The sequence below is a fragment of the Triturus cristatus genome, chromosome 8 (assembly GCF_964204655.1).
Source record: "Triturus cristatus chromosome 8, aTriCri1.1, whole genome shotgun sequence".
Lineage (NCBI taxonomy): Eukaryota > Metazoa > Chordata > Amphibia > Caudata > Salamandridae > Triturus > Triturus cristatus.
The window spans coordinates 1701408529-1701429344 of NC_140591.1; the positions used below are offsets into that span (position 1 = coordinate 1701408529).

Genomic DNA, 20816 nt, shown 5'->3' on the forward strand with positions numbered 1-20816 from the left:
TTGCAATAGATACTTTTGGAATACATGTTGAGAATGTGACTAACATAGAGAAGAGTTCACAAAAAGTAGTTCCAACTAGAAGTAGTAACATTTACATACATAAAGATAGGTCAATTAATGATTTTTCTAGTAATGTTTTTTCAAAGTTGTTGGATGAATACGTAAAGACAATGGAAGTTAGGGATTGCTACGTTTGTATGCAATTACCTGCATCCGTTTCAGAAGGTGTTACTTATCATCATTTACCAGCTACGTATGGGATTTCATGTAGTGTGTTAAGTAGTGTTTTTTATTTGTTAGGGAAAATAGATTATGAGATGTCTAACAAAGATAACATTTTTGGGCAATTGCCTATGAATAGAAAGCTGAATCCAGCTAAAGAAGCTAACATTTTTGGTGAAATTTTTATTGAGGCAGAAGAATTAACATTAGATTACATTTTTAGAAACAATTTACCTTGTGGTTTGAAAGAAGAGGAAAAGGCTTTCCTACACTTGGTAGAGAAAAGGAGAGTGAGCATGCATGAAAAGGCAGGGAAATATAAAGTGAGTGAGATAATATGGGATATTGAGATGGGAAAGGAGTTGAGGAATGGGGCCAGTCCAACTTTGGCTTTAGATGCACCACAGAAGGGTAAACTATGCATTACCAGAAGGAAATCCCAATATGATAGCTATTTTGTTGGGACTAGTGAGTGCCATGAACATACTTTATTGCAACAGGATGGGGTTTCAAAGGTGGAGAAGATCCAGTTTTCCCGGGAGTGTATTATATTTGTGGGAATAAGGCTTATTACAGGTTGCCTGACCATTGATATGGCACGTGTTATGTTGGCCTGGTCTTTCCAAAGATTTTCCATATAGATAGGATAGAAGATGTAGAACATATTAATCTACTAACACGTTTTAAGAGAGAAACTTGGTCAGAAATTGTAGGTGATATTTTTGGAGCTTTAATTCCAGCAGTGGGAATTTCTTTAAATGCATATGGAATTCGGAAACTGTCAACAGTGGTGGATCGCTTATCGACAAGAACCGCTGGAGGGTTTCTTTTGGTAAATACGGAGATGATTGCCGTACGTGCCATGTCTATGCAAAATCGACTTGCCCTTGATATTCTATTGGCCAAGGAGGGTGGAGTTTGTGGAATGCTGAAAGTTCAACATTGTTGCACTTACATTCCTGACGAAAGCAAAGATCTAAAGGTCTATATCAAAAATATTACTGATTTGCATGAAGAATTAGTACCACTGGAAGCTGAAAGTATCTGGACTAAATTAGCTAATAAGATAGTTGCTGTTAAGAGTTTTATTGCTAAGATAGGTAGTACCATTATTGGTAAGATATTATTTCCTTTGAGATGTGTAATTGTTGCTTTATTGATACTTAGATTAGGGTGTTTGTGTTGTACAAACAGGGGAGGGAAAAAGAAAATAATTAGGCAAAATACTGAAAAGAGACAAAAGAGGTCGAAGAGAGACCCACAAGAAATAGAATTAGAAGAATTGAGGGAGAGTGTTTACTTGGAGTCAAAGAGAGATGATGAAAGAGAGTCTGGTGTGTAGTGTCATAATGAAAAAAGACATTTCAATTTCTCCTAAAAATGGGACAACATTTTTTTTTTGGGTTGGTTTTTGTGGTGATATATATCACCAAAGGGGGGATTGCTGGAGCAGAGTTTATAATCATTAATTATTAACTTTGTTAGAAGTCTTGACTAATCAACATTACTAATGAGAGAAAATTACACGCGGGAATGCATATATGTTGCTTTATTAATACGTTAACTAAATTGGTGAGCAAATTAATTAAATGAATGTCGCAAAAGTGCTATTTGTTTCGTGTTTGCGCTTTAAAATAACGTGCTCTAATGCTTCTTTGTGTTGCAGACAGCTAGGTAATTACATACACATAAGGGTATTAGTGGGGATTAACACTGTATAGTCATTACGATGTGGTAATGTTGTTTTGTGTTTCTTTTAATTAAGATGGTCCGTTTTGGCCTAAACCAAGATGGCCGCTATTTACAGCCTGCACTCAAGTGACTGAAATGTGATGAGAGGCCTTGCTGAACATGGTTGGAAGTCACCTGACCACAGCCTCTGTCTGAATTAAAAGTTTCCGTGAGGACAGCAGCTCCGGGCTTGCTTCCAATTGCCCTTGGAAAAGAATAAAGCCACAATGAACTTTGATTAAATTGCGGTGGCTTCACTATGGTACCAAGGAAGAGCATTCATGAGTGTATCGTTTTCCGAGCTTGAGTTTCCTTCTTCCGTGTTTTTATTTTTGTGATTTTTCTGAGCGGAGATTTTCTAAATGTTGCTATTCAACATCCTTTCCTGCTCGCTCTGCTCAGCGGCTCAACGGACGTTTAGAGATTGTTTGTTACTTTCAGATTGTTATTTTTCTTATAAATATTACTAGACTAGAGAGGGTCTGTAGCGATTGAGGACACTTCTTCCTGAATCTATGCTTGAGAGGATCGACGCTGATCGAGAGGACGGTGACTCGGGAGACTTTACTGAGAGACCTGTCCTGACCCATTTAGCTAGAATAGGTAACTATATGAATAATGATTTGCTATTGATTGACTTTCATTTGAACTAATTTAGATGAAAGATGATCTTTGTTTGAATTCCAGTGTCGGGTGGTTATTTCTTTGTCAATTATTGAGTTCCGAATGTATTTCCTATGTTTAAAATCATGACTCAGGACAATTTCTTTATGGTTGCATTGACCTCGCTCTAGATGCAGATTGATTTAGGTTTCTCTCATATATTCAGTGTGGATAGAGTAATAGCTATGAATGTCAGTGTGATGGGCCCTAGCGTATGATGAATGTATGTGTGTGTGACTGTAGATTTACTCTGTCCGTGAAAGTAGGGAGAATTTATATGCTCCGATCTGCAGCAGTAGCACATCCCTCTACTCTGCCCTTCTAACATGCATCCATTAACTGTTTCCTCCAGGAATGCTCCAAAGAGTCTCACAATCAACTAAATGCTCATACATTCACGCACTTTCATACCAGAAAATGTAGTACTTCCACACAGAATCCTGCCTTTCCCAAGAACAGCGAACAGTCTGTCCCACTACAGAATTATAACACACGTTAACCAAGCAGCGCTTACCTCTGCCCAGTCATTCAAACAAGCTCAGAGAATACCTATTACTTCTCCAGCAGTAAGCTTTAACGGCAAACCTTACGGATCCCTGGGACTTTTGACCAGAGTTTCACAGATAACCTTCACTACCATACGCACTCCGTTTATACCGAAAATATGTCCCTAATAGTAACACACGACGGTGTCACTGATTCCAAACCCAGACAATGTGACGCGCAACTTCAATTGTCACACGTTTTTCCTGCATACATACAGGTAATTCCAACAATTCCGTCTTTCCCGAGAGCAGCACTCACTTCCCTCTGCCCTACTACGGAACTGTCACCAGCTCCCCACGTTCCAGAAGCCGTACACACTACATAGAACTCAATACGACGACTTCAACATATAATATTAGTACATATATCAACATCAATCAATAAATCAATAAATCAAAAGCCTATGTACAAGCAATCTATCTGATCAAGACAATAATCTAACCATCATACTGCTACCAGATCGGCACATATAAATTCTCCCTACTTCCACGGACAGAGTAAATCCACAGTCACACGCACATACTCTCATCATACGCTAGGGCCCATCACACTAACATTCATTCTATTACTCTATCCACACTGAATATATAGGAGAAATCCTAAACCATCTGCATCTAAAGTGAGGTCAATGCAACCTAAAGAAATTGTCCTGAGTCATGATTTTAAACACAGGAAATACATTTGGAACTCAATAAGTGACAAAGAAATAACCACCCGACACTGGAATTCAAACAAAGGATTGTTTATCTAAATTAGTTCAAATGAAAGTCAATCATTAGCAAAATCATTATTCTCATAGTTACCTATTCTAGCTAAATGGTCAGGACAGGTCTCTCAGTAAAGACTCCCGAGTCGCCGTCCTCTCAATCAGCGTCGATCCTCTCGAGCATAGGTTCGGGAAGAAGTGGCCTCAATCGCAACAGACCCTCTCTAGTCTAGTAATATTTATAGGAAAAATAACAATCTGAAAGTAACAAACAATCTCTAAACGTCCGTTGAGCCGCTGAGCAGAGCGAGCAGGAAAGGATGATGATTTGCAACATTTAGAAAACCTCCGCTCAGAAAAATCACAAAAATAAAAACACTGAAGAAGGAAACTCAAACTGAAAAAAGAAACATCCATGAATGTTCTTCCTCGGAACCATAGTGAAGCCACCGCAAGTTTATCAGAGTTCATTGTGGCTTTATTCTTTTCCAAGGGCAATTGGCAGCGAGCCTGGAGCTGCTGTCCTCACGGAAACTTTTAATACAGACAGAGGCTGTGGTCAGGTGACTTCCAACCATGTTCAGCGAGGCCTCTTGTCAAATTTCAATCACTCGAGTGCAGGCTGTAAATGGCGGCCATCTTGGATTAGGCCAAAACGGACCATCTTAATTAAAAGAAATACAAAACAACGTTAATACATTGTAATGATAATGCAGTGTTAATACCCACTAATACCCTTATGTGTATGCAATTATCTAGCCTTCTGCGACACAAAGAAGCATTAAAGCACGTTATTTTAAAGCGTAAACACAAAACAAACAGCACTTTTGCGACACTTATTTAATTAATTTGCACACCAACTTAGTTCACGTATTAATTAAAGCAACATAAAATGCATTCCCACGTGTAATTTCTCTCATTAGTAATGTTGATTAGTCAAGAACTTTAACAAAATTAGTAATTAATGATTAATTATCAGTAATTTTAATCATGACATATAACATAAACTGGAGTTTAAATCTCAATAAATTTTCAATAGAAAACCCTGCTCCAGCAGGAGCAGCAAGATAGCCATGGAGGTCAGGCAGGATGGGCACTAGAAGCAAGACACACCATGAAGAGCAACAGTGAGACTGTGATGGCATACACACAGACCATGGAGGGAAGGTGGGAGGGGTTTAGGGGCAGCTAACTGACCACACAGGGAAGGTGGGAGGGGCCATGGCAGCACAGAAGACCATGCATGGCAAGTGGGAGGGTTAGTGGTAGCACAATGGCTATGATGGGCAAGAAGGAGGGTGCAGGGACATGCACAAAGGACGATGGAGGATAGAAGGGAGGGTCAGGACCTTAGCACAGACAAGAAAGTTCAGGGGAAGGGGCCGCACAACATACCGCACGGGCAGGCAGGAGGAGCAGTTGCAGCACAACAGACCAGGGAGGGCAGAAGGGTGTGGCAGTACAATGGACCATGTAGGACAGGAGGAAGAGGATAGGGGCATGGCATGTGGACAGGCAGGGTGGAGGTGGCAGGAACAGGTTACAGTCATCTGACAATGCTAGGCAGGTGGGAGGGGAGTGGCAGCTCAACAGAACACTCAGAGTAGATAGGAGTGGCAGGTCCATGGAACATGGTGGGCAAAAAGGATGGAGCAGGGGCATACACAAAGACATCGGAGGGCAGGGGGAAGGAGAATAGCGGCAGCAAGCTAAGCACAGAGTTTAAGCAGGAGGTCAATGATGGGGCATAGAATTGGGCAATGGAGGGCAGGAGGAGTGGACTGGTACATCATACTAAATTGAGGGCAGTGGCAGCACATCAGACCATGCATGGCAGGAGGGAGGAGGCTAGTCCATGGATTCACACAACAGAGGATAGGGAGGAGGGGGATGGGGCAGCAAGCTAACTGTTCAGAGAAGGCGGGTATTAGGAACTTTATTGTTTTTAAAACGTGTGTCTGTGCGAACTACTTAAAATATGAACAAGTATGCAGCATAATCTCACTTTTATTCAGGAAGAAGAGGACGTTTGTGACTGTGACTCCGGGCTCACTTGGCAGAAACACCCCCTGACCCTCCACCCCCTATCGCAAAATGTAATGCCCGTGAAAAGGGTAGGTGAACACAGTGTTATATATAAGCCTGGGTGAAGCACTACGCTACGCTCGCGTAGTTTGCGAAGTTCGCGCTACTTCGCACTACGCGAACTGCACGTAGCACAGTGCGAACACGCGTAGCGTAGTGTTGCGTAGTGCTGCGGTCATTTTTTGCTTGCTCGCGGTCCTCAACGTCAAGTTGGCGACCGCGAGCAAGCAAAATGACATCCTGGCGAGACTTTTTCCTTGTTCGCGATCGCGAGCATGGAAAATAAACCTCCCGGCGAGATTCCCAACGCGAGAAGGTCAGGTTTCTCATTGCGAGGGGTCGCGTATGCTCGCGACCGCTCGCGATGAGAAACTACCAGTTCGCGTTGAGAAAGCTGCAGCTCGAGGAAAAATCTACTCGAGCAGCAGAAAACTACAGCTCGCACTGTGCAAGATGCCATTTTCAATGATTGCACAGTGCCGGTTGCTTGTCCGCACTGTGCAATCATTGAAAACAACATCTTGCACAGTGCGAACATGTTACTTCGCAGTTCGCGAAGTGCTACGCGTAGCTCGCGTAGTGCGAACTTCACTTTGCGTAGCTTCGCGAAGTGCTACTTCGCGAACTACGCCCACCCTTAGTTATATAGAACATAGTCCTGAGAGCACGATTGAAAATGAAAACTAGATATAGTGTATGGTATAAACTATGCACCAAAAAGTGTGATATAAGATGAACCGGGCGTGAAATATAATATGCAATACATTGTGCGCAATGACAGATTCATTGGAGAGCGCGAGATAGCACAGGCACTAGCGCGTGCTATGCGATATGCGCCTTGGAGTGTAATATGCACAGGGCAGTGTTGTGTAACCTAACTAGTCTCTAAAGTTGTAATATAAAATATGTGCTGGGGAGTGTAACGTTGCATATGCTCTGTGACAAAGATATGGATCCCAGATTGTAATATGTATGGCATAGCACTGTGCGTTATAACATAGGCATCGAGGAAGGCACGTTAGATGGGGCAATATAACCCGTGCGAAGACAAGTGTGGCATGACATATTCACAAGGTGGTGTTACAGTGCACATGGGCTAGAGAGTGTCATATCATAAGCACTAGCTAGTGGAATACAACAGAGAGGTGTGTGGCACTCAGCAGGCAATGGTGGGTGTAACACAGCATTGGGCTCTGCCAGGAGCGCGCTGTGACTCTCAAGTGATGTTCGTCCACTTTCCAGAGAGTAAAATAAAAAGTATTACACATCCGGCAGTGGATGTGTGTTTTATTAACCGTGATTGGGGTTTCTTGCATAGTTTTGGTCGAATTTTTGTCGAATCCCCTTTGAATGGCTTGGTGTGCATGTGTATTAAATGTGCCCGTCAATAGCTACCCATGTTTGTATAAATAAACGACAAGGGTGTCTACCGGGATTAGGCACGGTAGGGCATCAGACATGTCAGAGCTTCACTAGTGGTGTAAATACATTCCACGTGGATTCATTGTATGCATAGTCGCCTTTTAATAAATATCACGCAAATCGTCATGGTGATAGGTACGTACGGTTTGTCCAGCATGTCCTAGGTGTGTCTATAAATATATATTTTTTAAAAATATTAAAAAACAGTGGCCGGCCCTGGGGATTGGGGTCAAAAAAATATAATTAGGAGACAGGCCCTGGGGGATGGGGTCATCAGGGCCAATAAATTAGAATAAGAAGGGGAACCACACAGCCCCCCTTCTTAAAAAATTAAAATAAATAAAAGACTGGCATCGTGCCGGATGCCACGCCCCCTCCTTGCAGCACTCTGCAAACGCGCCCCCTGGCGAGTTGTAAGTTGGGGAATTAATTCCTCTTCAATACTGAGGGTCCCTGAGGGCCAACTAGCCCAACAGGCATCTCCAGTATGCACCAGGGAGCTGCGCTGCAGACAGGTGTTCTGAGGCCAAGCCCCTTTTTACAACTCTCTGTAACGCAGCTCTGTGGCGCTTACTGGAGGTACCTAGTGGTCTAGTTTGATCCTAGGGACCCTTAGGATTCAAGGGGACTTAATCTCTCAACTTAGAACAGCCACAGGGCGCGTTTACACAGTGGTGAAGGGAGGGGACGGGGCCTGAGGTGACGTGTGCAAACACGCACTATGGCACGTTTTAAATTGGGGATATAATTTTCCTTCAATACTGAGGGCCCCTGGGGGCTAACTAGCCCACCAAGTGCTTCCAGTAAGCGCCACTGAGCTGCATTGCAGAGAGGTGGTCCAGGCCGTGCCACTTTTTACACCTCTCTGCAACGCAGCTCTGTGGCACTTACTGGAGGTACCTAGTGGGCTAGTTGGACCCTAGGGACCCTCAGGATTCAAATGAACTTAATCTCCCAACTAAAAACGGACACAGGTCGTGTTTACACAGTGGTGAAGGGAGGGGACGGGGCCTGAGTTAACGTGTGCAAAAACGCCCTGTGGCCTGTTTTAAGAGGTAGTTTTAATCCCCCTGCCCTATTATATACTAGGGGCTTACAGAGGAGGTCATGCTAATCACAGGGGGACCCCAACGCATAATGTTCCCTAGTGTATGTAGGTGTTTTCACTGTATTCTAAGTGTCTTTTAACATAGCACTGGCTCTAGGACTGGTTAGTCAGACTCAGTTACCACCAGTATCCGTCTGAAAAAGTTGAGGGTACAGGATGATTTTGCAACAAGGCTTCGTTCTGCTCTTCTTTTTGTTCTTTCTGCACGTTATCCTTCTTCCTGCACTTTTCTTCGTCTTTAAGGACTTCTGTTGCTTCTTTCTGCACTTCTTTTTTTTCTTTCTGTGCATTTTTTCTTCTTTCTTCACATGTCCTATCTCTGTAGGCATAGTTAGAAATTAGCATTTAAAAAACCTTTGAAATTCACAGAAAAAACCATAGGTTTCAGGCACGTTATAGTTAGGAATTAGCATTTAAAAAACCTCAGAAATTCACTGAAAAAACCATAGGTTTCAGGGGTGTTATTGTTAGCTGGACTTTTCACTTGTACAAAACCATTGAAATTCCCCCGTTATAGTTAGTTCAGTTAACTATAACTCGCGCGCCCGCAATGCACTGCTGATGACGTCACATATTACATCACTCATGACATGGTCAGAGACATCACTCATGACATCACTGATGACATCTCAAATGACATCACTGATGACATCACTGATGACATCATCCTTGTGATAGAGTGGCCTAGCTCTGGGACACCCCCGCGCCGCACGGCCACCAGCTGCTGTGTGCGTGTTCCCTGCCTCTGCCTCGACAGCCGAGCTCCGCCGCGTGGCCACGCCCCCTGCCTTCTAGCAGCGTGGTCCGCGACCTGCCCCCGTAGTTTTGCTGTGTTTACTGTTTGCTGATATTGTTGCCTGTCTCCCTGTATTTTGGTGTTCTTTTTCCTTCTGTATTGTACTGTACTGCTCGTTGCGCTAGCCCCTTCGTTCCCCCTCCCCGCTCCCCGCTTCCCACCACCGCCGCTAACCCCGCCCCTTTTGCCTTCTGTACCCTCCCCGCTCCCGCCTCCCAGCTGCTCCGCCCCCCCGCGCACTTGGCCATATATGGCGACCGTGCGACGCAGGTGAGTGTGTCCTAGCTCTGGGACACCCCCACGCCGCACGGCCACCAGCTGCTGTGTGCGTGTTCCCTGCCTCTGCCTCGACAGCCGAGCTCCGCCGCGTGGCCACGCCCCCTGCCTTCTAGCAGCGTGGTCCGCGACCTGCCCCCGTAGTTTTGCTGTGTTTTCTGTTTGCTGATATTGTTGCCTGTCTCCCTGTATTTTGGTGTTCTTTTTCCTTCTGTATTGTACTGTACTGCTCGTTGCGCTAGCCCCTTCGTCCCCCCTCCCCGCTTCCCGCCACCGCCGCTAACCCCGCCCCTTTTGCCTTCTGTACCCTCCCCGCTCCCGCCTCCCAGCTGCTCCGCCCCCCCGAGCACTTCGCCATATATGGCGACCGTGCGAACGCGCCGATTGTGCGCCGAAGGCGCGCCAAAGGCAAGCCCGTCTACGCCCGTCCGCGCCTGGCCCGCGCCCAGTGCCAGGACCCCTGGACCCCACCGACGGAAGACGACCCGACAGTCCTACGACGCCGCAACACTCTTCGCACTCAACACCGGCGGGACCCAGGGATGCTACCGAGCGACTCCGAAACACACCCACGGACCCTTCAGCTGCCACGCCTGCAAGTTCACCTGCCTCCGGACCTGCATCGCACCAGCACCCGCCAAGTCGAACTCCAGCAGCACCCACCTCAAGTGCATCCTGCTCAACACCCGCTCCGTCCACAGACACGCCATCGAACTCTGGAACCTCCTCGACACCACAGCCCCTGACGTGGCCTTCCTCACGGAGACCTGGATGAACGCCTCCTCAGCGCCCGACATCGCCATCGCCAACCCAGAGGGCTACAAGATCACCCGGAGGGACCGCACCGCCAACCAGGTGGGAGGAGGCATCGCCATCATCCACAGGAACACCATCCGTATCTCGACCAGCACCGACAACACCCTGACCACCGCCGAACACCTGCACTTCCAGATCCACACCGACACGAAGACCACCCTCAGAGGCACTCTGATCTACCGACCTCCGGGACCACGCACCCAATTCAGCGAGGACATCGCTGACTTCGTCAGCCCGCACGCCCTCCCCTCCGCTGACTACATCCTCCTGGGAGACCTCAACTTCCACCTGGAGAACAACAACGACCGCAACACCAACACCCTGCTCGACAACCTCGCCAATATTGGACTCAAGCAGCTGGTGTCCACCCCCACCCACCTCGCCGGACACACACTCGACACAGTCTTCTCATCCAGCAAAGACATCGCCTTCAGCCACGCCACACAGCTTCAATGGACGGACCACAGCTGCGTCCACTTCACCTTCAAAAAAACGACGTCCCACCACCACCAGCAACAGGCTGCCCGCAGAAGCTGGAACAAGATCACAGCCGACCAGCTCGCCACCTCCCTGAGCCAGCACCCTCCGGCCAGCTCGGCGAACCCCAGCCAGGCCGCCGACAACCTCACGAAGTGGATCAGCAACTGCGCGGACGAGCTCGCCCCGCTGAGGACCCCGCCCAGCGGATTCGGCAGCAAGAAAGCCCCATGGTTCACCAACGAACTCAAGAGCTCCAAGAAGAACTGCCGAGCCCTCGAGAAAGTCTGGAGAAGAGAACCAACGCCGGACAACATGACCACCTTCAAGCTTGCCACCCGGAAGCACCACCAGCTGATCCGCGCCGCCAAGAAAACTGCATTCAAGGACCGGCTGGACAACAACGCACACAACTGCAAGGAACTCTTCAACATCGCAAGACCTCTGCGACTCCCTCGCCTCATACTTCCACAACAAGATCGCAGACATACACAACAGCTTCAACAACCAACCAACGCACACCACGACCGAACCACCACCCCCCCCCACCACCACCCTCCACGCCTGGACTCCGATCAGCACCGAAGACACCATCCGCACGATGAACTCCATCCACTCCGGATCTCCGACCGACCCTTGTCCCCACCACGTCTTCAACAAAGCCGACGCTGTCATCGCACCCCACCTGCGAGACATCATCAACACATCCTTCGACACCGCCACCTTCCCTGAGAGCTGGAAGCACGCCGAACTCAGCGCTCTACTCAAGAAACCCACAGCGGACCCCACCGAACTCAAGAATTATCGCCCCATCTCGCTCCTCCCGTTTCCTGCCAAAGTCATCGAGAAGACCGTCAACAAGCAGCTGGCCACCTTCCTTGAGACGAATGGATCCCTCGACCCCTCACAGTCTGGCTTCCGAGCCAACCACAGCACTGAGACCGCCCTAATCGCTGCCACCGATGACATCCGAACCCTGATGGACAACGGAGAAACAGCGGCCCTCATCCTCCTGGACCTCTCCGCGGCATTCGACACTGTCTGCCACCGCACCCTAGTTCAGCGCCTCAGCAACGTCGGAATCCAGGAGAAGGCTCTGGAATGGATCATCTCCTTCCTCGACGGAAGAACACAGAGAGTCCGCCTACCACCGTACAAGTCAGAGGCCACCGAAGTCATCTGCGGCGTCCCTCAAGGATCCTCGCTGAGCCCTACCCTCTTCAACGTCTACATGAGCCCCCTCGCGGCCATCGCACGCCAACACAACCTGAACATAATCTCCTACGCCGACGACACCCAACTGATCCTCTCCCTGACCAACGACCCCGCCGCCGCCAGAGCCAACCTGCACGAAGGGATGAAAGAGGTAGCCGAGTGGATGACGACCAGCCGCTTGAAATTGAACTCAGACAAGACGGAGGTCCTCATCCTGGGCTCTTCCCCCTCCGCCTGGGACGACTCCTGGTGGCCTCCAGCCCTGGGCACCGCACCCAAACCGACAGACCACGCACGCAACCTGGGCTTCATCCTGGACTCCTCCCTCTCCATGACCAGGCAAGTCAACAACGTCTCCTCGGCATGCTTCAACATCCTACGCATGCTACGAAAGATCTTCTGGTGGATCCCCACCGAGACCAGGAAGACCGTCACCCAGGCCCTCGTCACCAGCCGACTGGACTACGGCAACGCCCTCTACGCCGGTACCACCGCCAAGCTACAGAAGAGACTCCAGCGGATCCAGAATGCCTCAGCCAGACTCATCCTCGACATCCCACGAACCAGCCACATCTCCGGACATCTGAGAGACCTGCATTGGCTCCCCGTCAACAAAAGAATCCCCTTCCGCCTCCTCACCCACGCACACAAAGCCCTACACGACCAAGGCCCGAGCTACCTCAACAACCGAATCAACTTCTACGCTCCCAAACGCCACCTCCGATCAGCCAACCACGCCCTCGCCGCCGTCCCCCGCATCCGAAGAGCGACGACAGGAGGAAGGTCCTTCTCCTACCTGGCCGCCAAGACCTGGAACTCCCTCCCGTCCGACCTGCGCCTGACCCAAGACCACCTCTCCTTCAGGAAGAAGCTGAAGACCTGGCTGTTCGAGCAGTAACGGCACCCCCCGTCCCCCAGCGCCTTGAGACCCTACGGGTAAGTAGTGCGCTCTATAAATGTCTTTGATTGATTGATTGATTGGCAGACCTCCTCTCACCCTAATATAACCTTTGATACACACATTCAAAAATAGAGACTAAAATGTTCAAAACAATGGACATACCAATACCAGTTACAACAACCTCTTCAGTAATTCTAAGATCCACATACACATCCACTCATTCACCAACAGTCCTATGCAGTCACTCATACATGTATTCACTCATCATATGTACTCATACACCTATACATCCTGTTACACAATGCCACTCATCCATAGAGTTACTCACACACATAGTCACTCATGCTAATAAAGAATCAAACATACATTTATTTGCATATAAAGTTATACACACACCACCACACTTACTTCTACGGAAACTTACACATACTTAGTCTTTTAAACAATCACTTATAGAAACACATACTTATTCATACAGGAACTCTTTCAATCTCTCACTCTTACATATACTCACTTATATACACCAACAGTCACATATACTAGTTTAAAACATATGTAGTTACTTATAATGACACTATTGAGACAGTCATTCACTCACTAACACACCCATACACACACTCATCCACCCATACAGTCCTGCACACATGCTGTCTTCAACACATACAAAGAGTGAGTCACTCATTCATGCACCTATGCACTACGTAATACCCCCCACTGAACCATGCAGACACTCAGACTGATACTCAAAAAAACAACTAATAACCTATATAGACACCCATGTAGCTACTCACCAACCCATGAAGCCACTTATACACAAAGTGAGGACTGATACAGATATTTACATATTTAAACATTACTCACTAAGCCATGTATTCACTATGATACACTTAATCAGTCAGTTACACAATCAATTTTTCAAAAATAAATCATCCATTTAGACACTTATATACCCATTTATTCTTCCATCGACCTTGAGATATACATATATAAAACATATTTAATTTTCAGAAAAACACACATTCACTGGATGATGTCATCAGTGATGTCATTTGAGATGTCATCAGTGATGTCATGAGTGATGTCACTGACCATGTCATGAGTGATGTAATATGTGACGTCATCAGCAGTGCATTGCGGGCCCCCGAGTTATAGTTAGCTGAACTAACTATAACGGGGGAATTTCAATGGTTTTGTACAAGTGAAAAGTCCAGCTAACTATAACACCCCTGAAACCTATGGTTTTTTCAGTGAATATATATATATATGTGGATATAGGTAGCCTATACCACAGTAAGGGGTGCAAGCACCACCTTACCCAGGCTGCAGTAGCAGACCTGTGGTGTTATTTTTGAGTGCTTCCCAGGGTTTGCATAATACAAGCTGCAGCCCCTGGTAGGCCTCTGAGGTACCTATGCCCTAGGTACATAGTATACCATATACTAGGGGCTTATAAGGCACTCCAGAATCCAATTAGATATGTACTTAATGTACATGCAAACCATTTTAGAGAGGAAGCAGCTAGGCTGGGGTCCTGATTAGCAGGGCCACAGCCAGACTGAGGTCGACAAACAGTGAAACACCAGCAAAAAGTGGGGGTACCCATGTGAAGCAGATACTACTCTCCTACAACTAGGAGGCAGGGAGGAGACTGAGAGGCAGGGAGAAGACTGAGAGGCAGAGAGGAGACTGAGAAAAAAGAGGGAGTCTATGAGGCAGGATGGAGACTGAGAGCCAGAGGGGATTGAGAGGCAGGTAGGAGACTGAGAGGCAGGGGAAGACTGAGGTGAGCGGGGGAGACTGAGAGGCAGGGAGGAGTCTGAGAGGCAGGGGGCGAGACTAAGAGGGGGAGACTAAGAGGCAGAGAAGAGACTGAGAGGCAGGGAGAAGACTAAGAGGCAGGGGGGAGACTAAGAGGGGGAGACAGAGGCAGGAGTGAATTAAGAGGTACGGGAAGTCTCTGAGGAAGGGATAAGATTGAGAGACAGAGAGGAGAGTTAGAGGGGGGAGACAGAGAGGGAAGGAAGGGACTGAGAGCTAGAAGGGAGACTGAAAAGAAAGAGGGAGACTACGAGGCAGGAGGAGAGTTAGAGGCAGGGAGCTGCTGCCTTTCCTGAACTCTCTCTGTTGAGACAGGGTCTCCCTCCTCATGCAACTTCACATGAGAGCAGCACCAATGAGACATCACTGTGTGCCAGGCGCGCAACACCCGTAGGACAGAAAGGTCTTGCGCCCCCCGTCGTGTGTCAGCCCCCCCTGCCCATGTCCCCTCTTCCCCGTCGTGTGTCCCACCCTGGGCTGATGCAGCTCGCACTGCTGTGGGCACGGCTGAGGCAGTGTCTGGGGTTGTATTTGTGCGCGCCTGAGTTTTTCGCAGGTAGACAAATTGCATATTTACATTCCTTTGTAAACTGGTTACAGAGGCTTCGTTTTTTTCTGGTTCCAGTGCCCCCTGGGCCCCCACTCTGCCTATTCCTTACATTTGTATTTTACATTTACTGCCGTAGTGTGAGGATGCATGTCATGAAAAGCAGCATAAAGTAAGGTTGCCAAAAACAAAATGCCTGCCGTGTGTTGTTTAAAGAGCTTTCAAAGGCCTCCTCTTGACACTAAATAGACTTATAAATAAAATAGTATGTATTCATTTGTAATGTGACTTTTGCGTCTTTTTTCCCTTTAATTATTAGGCATGGATCATTCAGGCAGCCCTAGAACACAATCAAAATGGCTTTCTATTTATATTTGCTGTTTGAAGTATGCACATAAAAGTGCTGAAAATACGGCTTTAGGTGACTGTACCATCTGGGGCATCAGCATAATGACCTGGCAACCCTAATCCTAAGACTGAGAGCTTGTTGCAGGGTCAGCACATTATTTATTTCCTCCACCCTCGGTCCCTGATCAATGCAATAATAGCAACAGGTTAACTTATATCTGAAACCCTACGCCCCGTCAATAACATGCTGAGTCACTTCAAGTGTCTGGGGATGCACCCTGAATTCAGACAACTCACTCCTCATTCTCGCCCTTCACTTTCACGCTCACCCTGCACTCAAAGTGATCACTCTGCACTCACACTGATCACCATGCACTCACACCATTCACCCGCTCACCCTGCACTCAAAGTGATCACTCTGCACTCACACTGATCACCATGCACTCACACCATTCACCCACTCACCCTGCACTCACAGCGATCACTCTGCACTCACACTGATCACCATGCACTCACACCATTCACCCGCTCACCCTGCACTCATAGCAATCATTCTGCACACACACTGATCACCATGCACTCACACCATTCACCCGCTCACCCTGCACTCACAGCGATCACTCTGCACTCACACTGATCACCATGCACTCACACCATTCACCCGCTCACCCTGCACTCACAGCGATCACTCTGCACTCACACTGATCACCATTCACTCACACCATTCACCCGCTCACCCTGCACTTACAGCGATCACTCTGCACTCACACTGATCACCATTCACCCGCTCACCCTGCACTTACAGCGATCACTCTGCACTCACACTGATCACCATGCACTCACACCATTCACCCGCTCACCCTGCACTTATAGCGATCACTCTGCACTCACACTGATCACCATGCACTCACACCATTCACCCGCTCACCCTGCACTCACAGCGATCACTCTGCACTCACATTGATCACCATGCACTCACACCATTCACCCACTCACCCTGCACTTACAGCGATCACTCTGCACTCACACTGATCACCATGCACTCACACCATTCACCCGCTCACCCTGCACTTATAGCGATCACTCTGCACTCACACTGATCACCATGCACTCACACCATTCACCCGCTCACCCTGCACTCACAGTGATCACAATGCACTCACATTGATCACCATTCACCCGCTCACCCTGCACTTACAGTGATCACTCTGCACTCACACTGATGACCATGCACTCACACCATTCACCCACTCACCCTGCACTCACAGTGATCACTCTGCACACACAATGCACTTGCGCTGTTCACCCTGTACCGCACCCGGCAGTCACACGAGCGCACGACTCACCCAGCACTCGTGACACTTCAATCACATTTCCCCCTCACTACTCAATCTGCAATCTCACTCAAACAAGCCATCACTAACCATCAGTCACCCCTCTTACCCTACTCTCACACTGTCGCATTGCTCACTGTGTACTCACATGGGCACTCCTGCCACCCACACAGCACAGCGGGTTAATGTGCCTGTGACAAAGAACGTGTACCATGCAGATCAAAGAACTGAGTGTGAGTAAACTATGAGTGAGCGCTATAAAAAAATGAAGGGGCATATCAGCAACAACCGGCGATAATTATCGCTAAGCGCACTTAGCGCTAGGATAATTATCGCCGGCTATCGCTGGATTCTATCGCGGAGATAGCGTGCTATCAGCAACGCATAGCTCCAAAGCGATAGAAATCCAAGCGTTCGCTACAAAACAGTACGATTATCACTGGAAAACCGGCGATAATCGCACTGCGACAGGCGATACCTTGCTGATAGGGCAGGGTAGATTTAGCCATGTAATCCACCTCCCATTGGATTACATGGCTAAATCAGATTAAAAGCAGGCATACAGAAACCTGCGTTAAGCGCGGTTAGCGCTTCTTTTATCATCGCTAAGCAGGTTAGCGATTTCCTTGTTAATTGGAGAAATGTCATTTAGCGGCATTCTCCACGTTAGTTTGGCAAAGTACGCCCACTTTGCATCTCATTAGAGATGCAAAGCTGGGCGTGAAGGGAAAGGGCGCTAAGGCAAGGATTCACGCGATAGCGTGACTTTGCTGATTAGGCGATAAAATTATCGCCTCTTTTCGGTCGAAAACGGACGCAAAAGCGGCGATAATTTTATTGCGCCACCTTGATGATAGGCCCCGAAATGTTTGTCAGAGAGGGGCTATAGGGGAATATTATCAACGGCCAGCGATAATTATCAACAACGCGTTTCTCCAGGGTGATAAATTCCAGAGATAGCGGGGTTATCGACGTTTTGCAAGGAACATCGCTGGTTTTCCAGCGATGTTCCCTGCACAGGGGCGATAACCTTGCTGATACGACCCACAGGGTCGTATCAGCCTAATCCACCCAAATGTTAGGGATCGGTAAGTCTGCATTTTAGCACACGTTCTTTTTTGGAGAAAACAGAGGTTTTCTCCAAAAGCTAATGTGTACTAAAATGCTGGGGCAGCCTTGTTAATATTGCGATGTGAACATCAGCGATATTTGCAAGGTAGTCCATCCGGGGCACGCCCAGTGACGCCCACTTTGCATCTCATTAGCGATGCAAAGGGAGGCATTGGGAAAAAGGGTGCTAACATGCGATTATGCATGTTAGCACCCTCTTGTAAATAAGGTGATAGTTTTATCTCCGCTTTTTTTGCTTTTTAAGGCATAAAAGCGGAGATAAAGCCCTTGTAAACATGCCCCATAGAGAGATGAGGAGGGATATTAACAAGGCTTTGCGTTAAACATTGCAAATCACGCTTAGCGCGATTTGGAATATCGCCGCCTATCGCTGGTTTACATCGCTGTGTTAGCGGCATATTTACAATGCCTTGCTCACAGGCGATGTACAAACCTGCGATATTCATCATTAGCGTGTGAAATCAAGCGATGATTTCACACGCTAATGAAAAGCTTGATAATAGGGGAGTGTGGACGTAACCAAAGAATCCACCTCCCATTCAAAACATGCCTAAGTCAAGTTTTGACCAGGCATAAGGATCCGGCGTAAACCGTGGTTAGCCTGGCTTTCCGTGGTTCCGAGGCAACGTTGTAAATAAGGTGATGTCTTGTTCTCGAACTTTTGTCATGGTGTCACAGGAAGGTACGCCTGCTGTGCATCTCATTAGCGATGTATATCGCTAAGATGCGTGGCGTTACGTAAACGGCAGCTAACATGCGCTAATGCATGTTAGCGCCGCCTTCTTAATAGGGCAATGAAATTATTGCCGCTTTAGCGGCAAAAAGTGCCGCTAAAGCGAAGATAAAGCCCTTGTAATTATGCCCCATAGAGAGAGATGAGGTGCGTTGTTGGTGAGTGGTAGTGAGGGAATTCATGGAGAAGGAGGAAATGGGGGAGGGGCACCAAAAAAGACTGTTCTAGCGTGTGCGACCAGTGCTAGGGTCAGCCCTGGCTGGGAGGGGGGAGTGATAGACCCCCCCCCCGAAGTTCAGGTCTCTTTGCACCCCTGCTGTGAGCTGGTGCACAAAGCGGTACAAAAGGGGGTGGTGATGGACGGAGCATCAGAACCAATCAAACACTCACACCCAGTCAACAGATCTGGGTTTGATCCATCACCGTTCTTTAGCCCACTCTGCCACCCCAGTTCAGACATGCCCATATGCAAATCAGTCTGACCCTGTGCCTCATGGGAACAGTCCAGCCCGAGTTGCCAAGACATGCCTTCCCTGGACCGGAAACAAGCTTCCTAGGACCGGTTTCTGGCATTTCAGCCGTCTTCAGCCAGGCTTGCTTGAATCCAGTGGCAAAGTGAGCAAGGGACTCACGTCTGAGCATTCCCTGCCAACTTATGGCGAACAAAGCGGTACAAAAGGGGGTGGAAGCATAAACCCTGCCATGACTGACAGTTGTAGTCCCTCGGTGACTGATGTGTGGAGGCTGACCTCAGTGACTGATGTGAGGAGGCAGACCTCACTGACTGAAGTGTGAAGGCTGACCTCAGTGACTGATGTGAGGAGGCAGACCTCAGTGACTGAAGTGAGGAGGCAGACCTCAGTGACTGAAGTGTGGAGGCTGACCTCAGTGACTGATGTGGATGTGTGGGGGCTGACCTCATTGACTGACGTGTGGAGGCTGACCTCAGTGACTGATGTGAGGAGGCTGACCTCAGTGACTGATGTGTGAAGGCTGACCTCAGTGACTGATGTGTGTAGGCTAACCTCAGTGACTGATGTGTGGAGGCTGACCTCAGTGACTGATGTGGATGTGTGGGGGCTGACCTCATTGACTGATGTGTGGAGTCTGACCTCAGTGACTGATGTGAGGAGGCTGACCTCAGTGACTGATGTGTGAAGGCTGACCTCAGTGACTGATGTGAGGAGGCAGACCTCAGTGACTGAAGTGAGGAGGCAGACCTCAGTGACTGAAGTGTGGAGGCTGACCTCAGTGACTGATGTGTGGAGGCTGACCTCAGTGACTGATGTGAGGAGGCAGACCTCAGTGACTGAACTGAGGAGGCAGACCTCAGTGACTGAACTGAGGAGGCAGACCTCAGTGACTGATGTGTGGAGGCTGACCTCAGTGACTGATGTGTGGAGGCTGACCTCAGTGACTGATGTGAGGAGGCTGACCTCAGTGACTGATGTGGATGTGTGGGGCTGACCTCATTGGCTGATGTGTGGAGGCTGACCTCAGTGACTGAAGTGTGGAGGCTGACCTCGGTGACTGATGTGTGGAGGCTGACCTCAGTGACTGATGTGAGGAGGCTGACCTCAGTGACTGAAGTGAGGAGGCAGACCTCAGTGACTGAAGTGTGGAGGCTGACCTCAGTGACTGATGTGTGGAGGCTGACCTCAGTGACTGATGTGTGGAGGCTGACCTCAGTGACTGATGTGTGGAGGCTGACCTCAGTGACTGATGTGTGGAGGCTGACCTCAGTGACTGATGTGAGGAGGCTGACCTCAGTGTCTGATGTGGATGTGTGGGGGCTGACCTCATTGACTGATGTGTGGAGGCTGACCTCAGTGACTGATGTGAGGAGGCTGACCTCAGTGACTGATGTGTGAAGGCTGACCTCAGTGACTGATGTGTGTAGGCTAACCTCAGTGACTGATGTGTGGAGGCTGACCTCAGTGA

The 20816-nt window shown here is 48.3% G+C and overlaps 1 gene segment (V, D, J or C); it reads left to right on the plus strand.

Annotated features, from left to right (window-relative positions):
• The window catches only part of LOC146808647 (T-cell receptor alpha chain constant-like), an 805797-nt gene that overhangs the window by 73645 nt on the left and 711336 nt on the right, over nt 1-20816 (plus strand).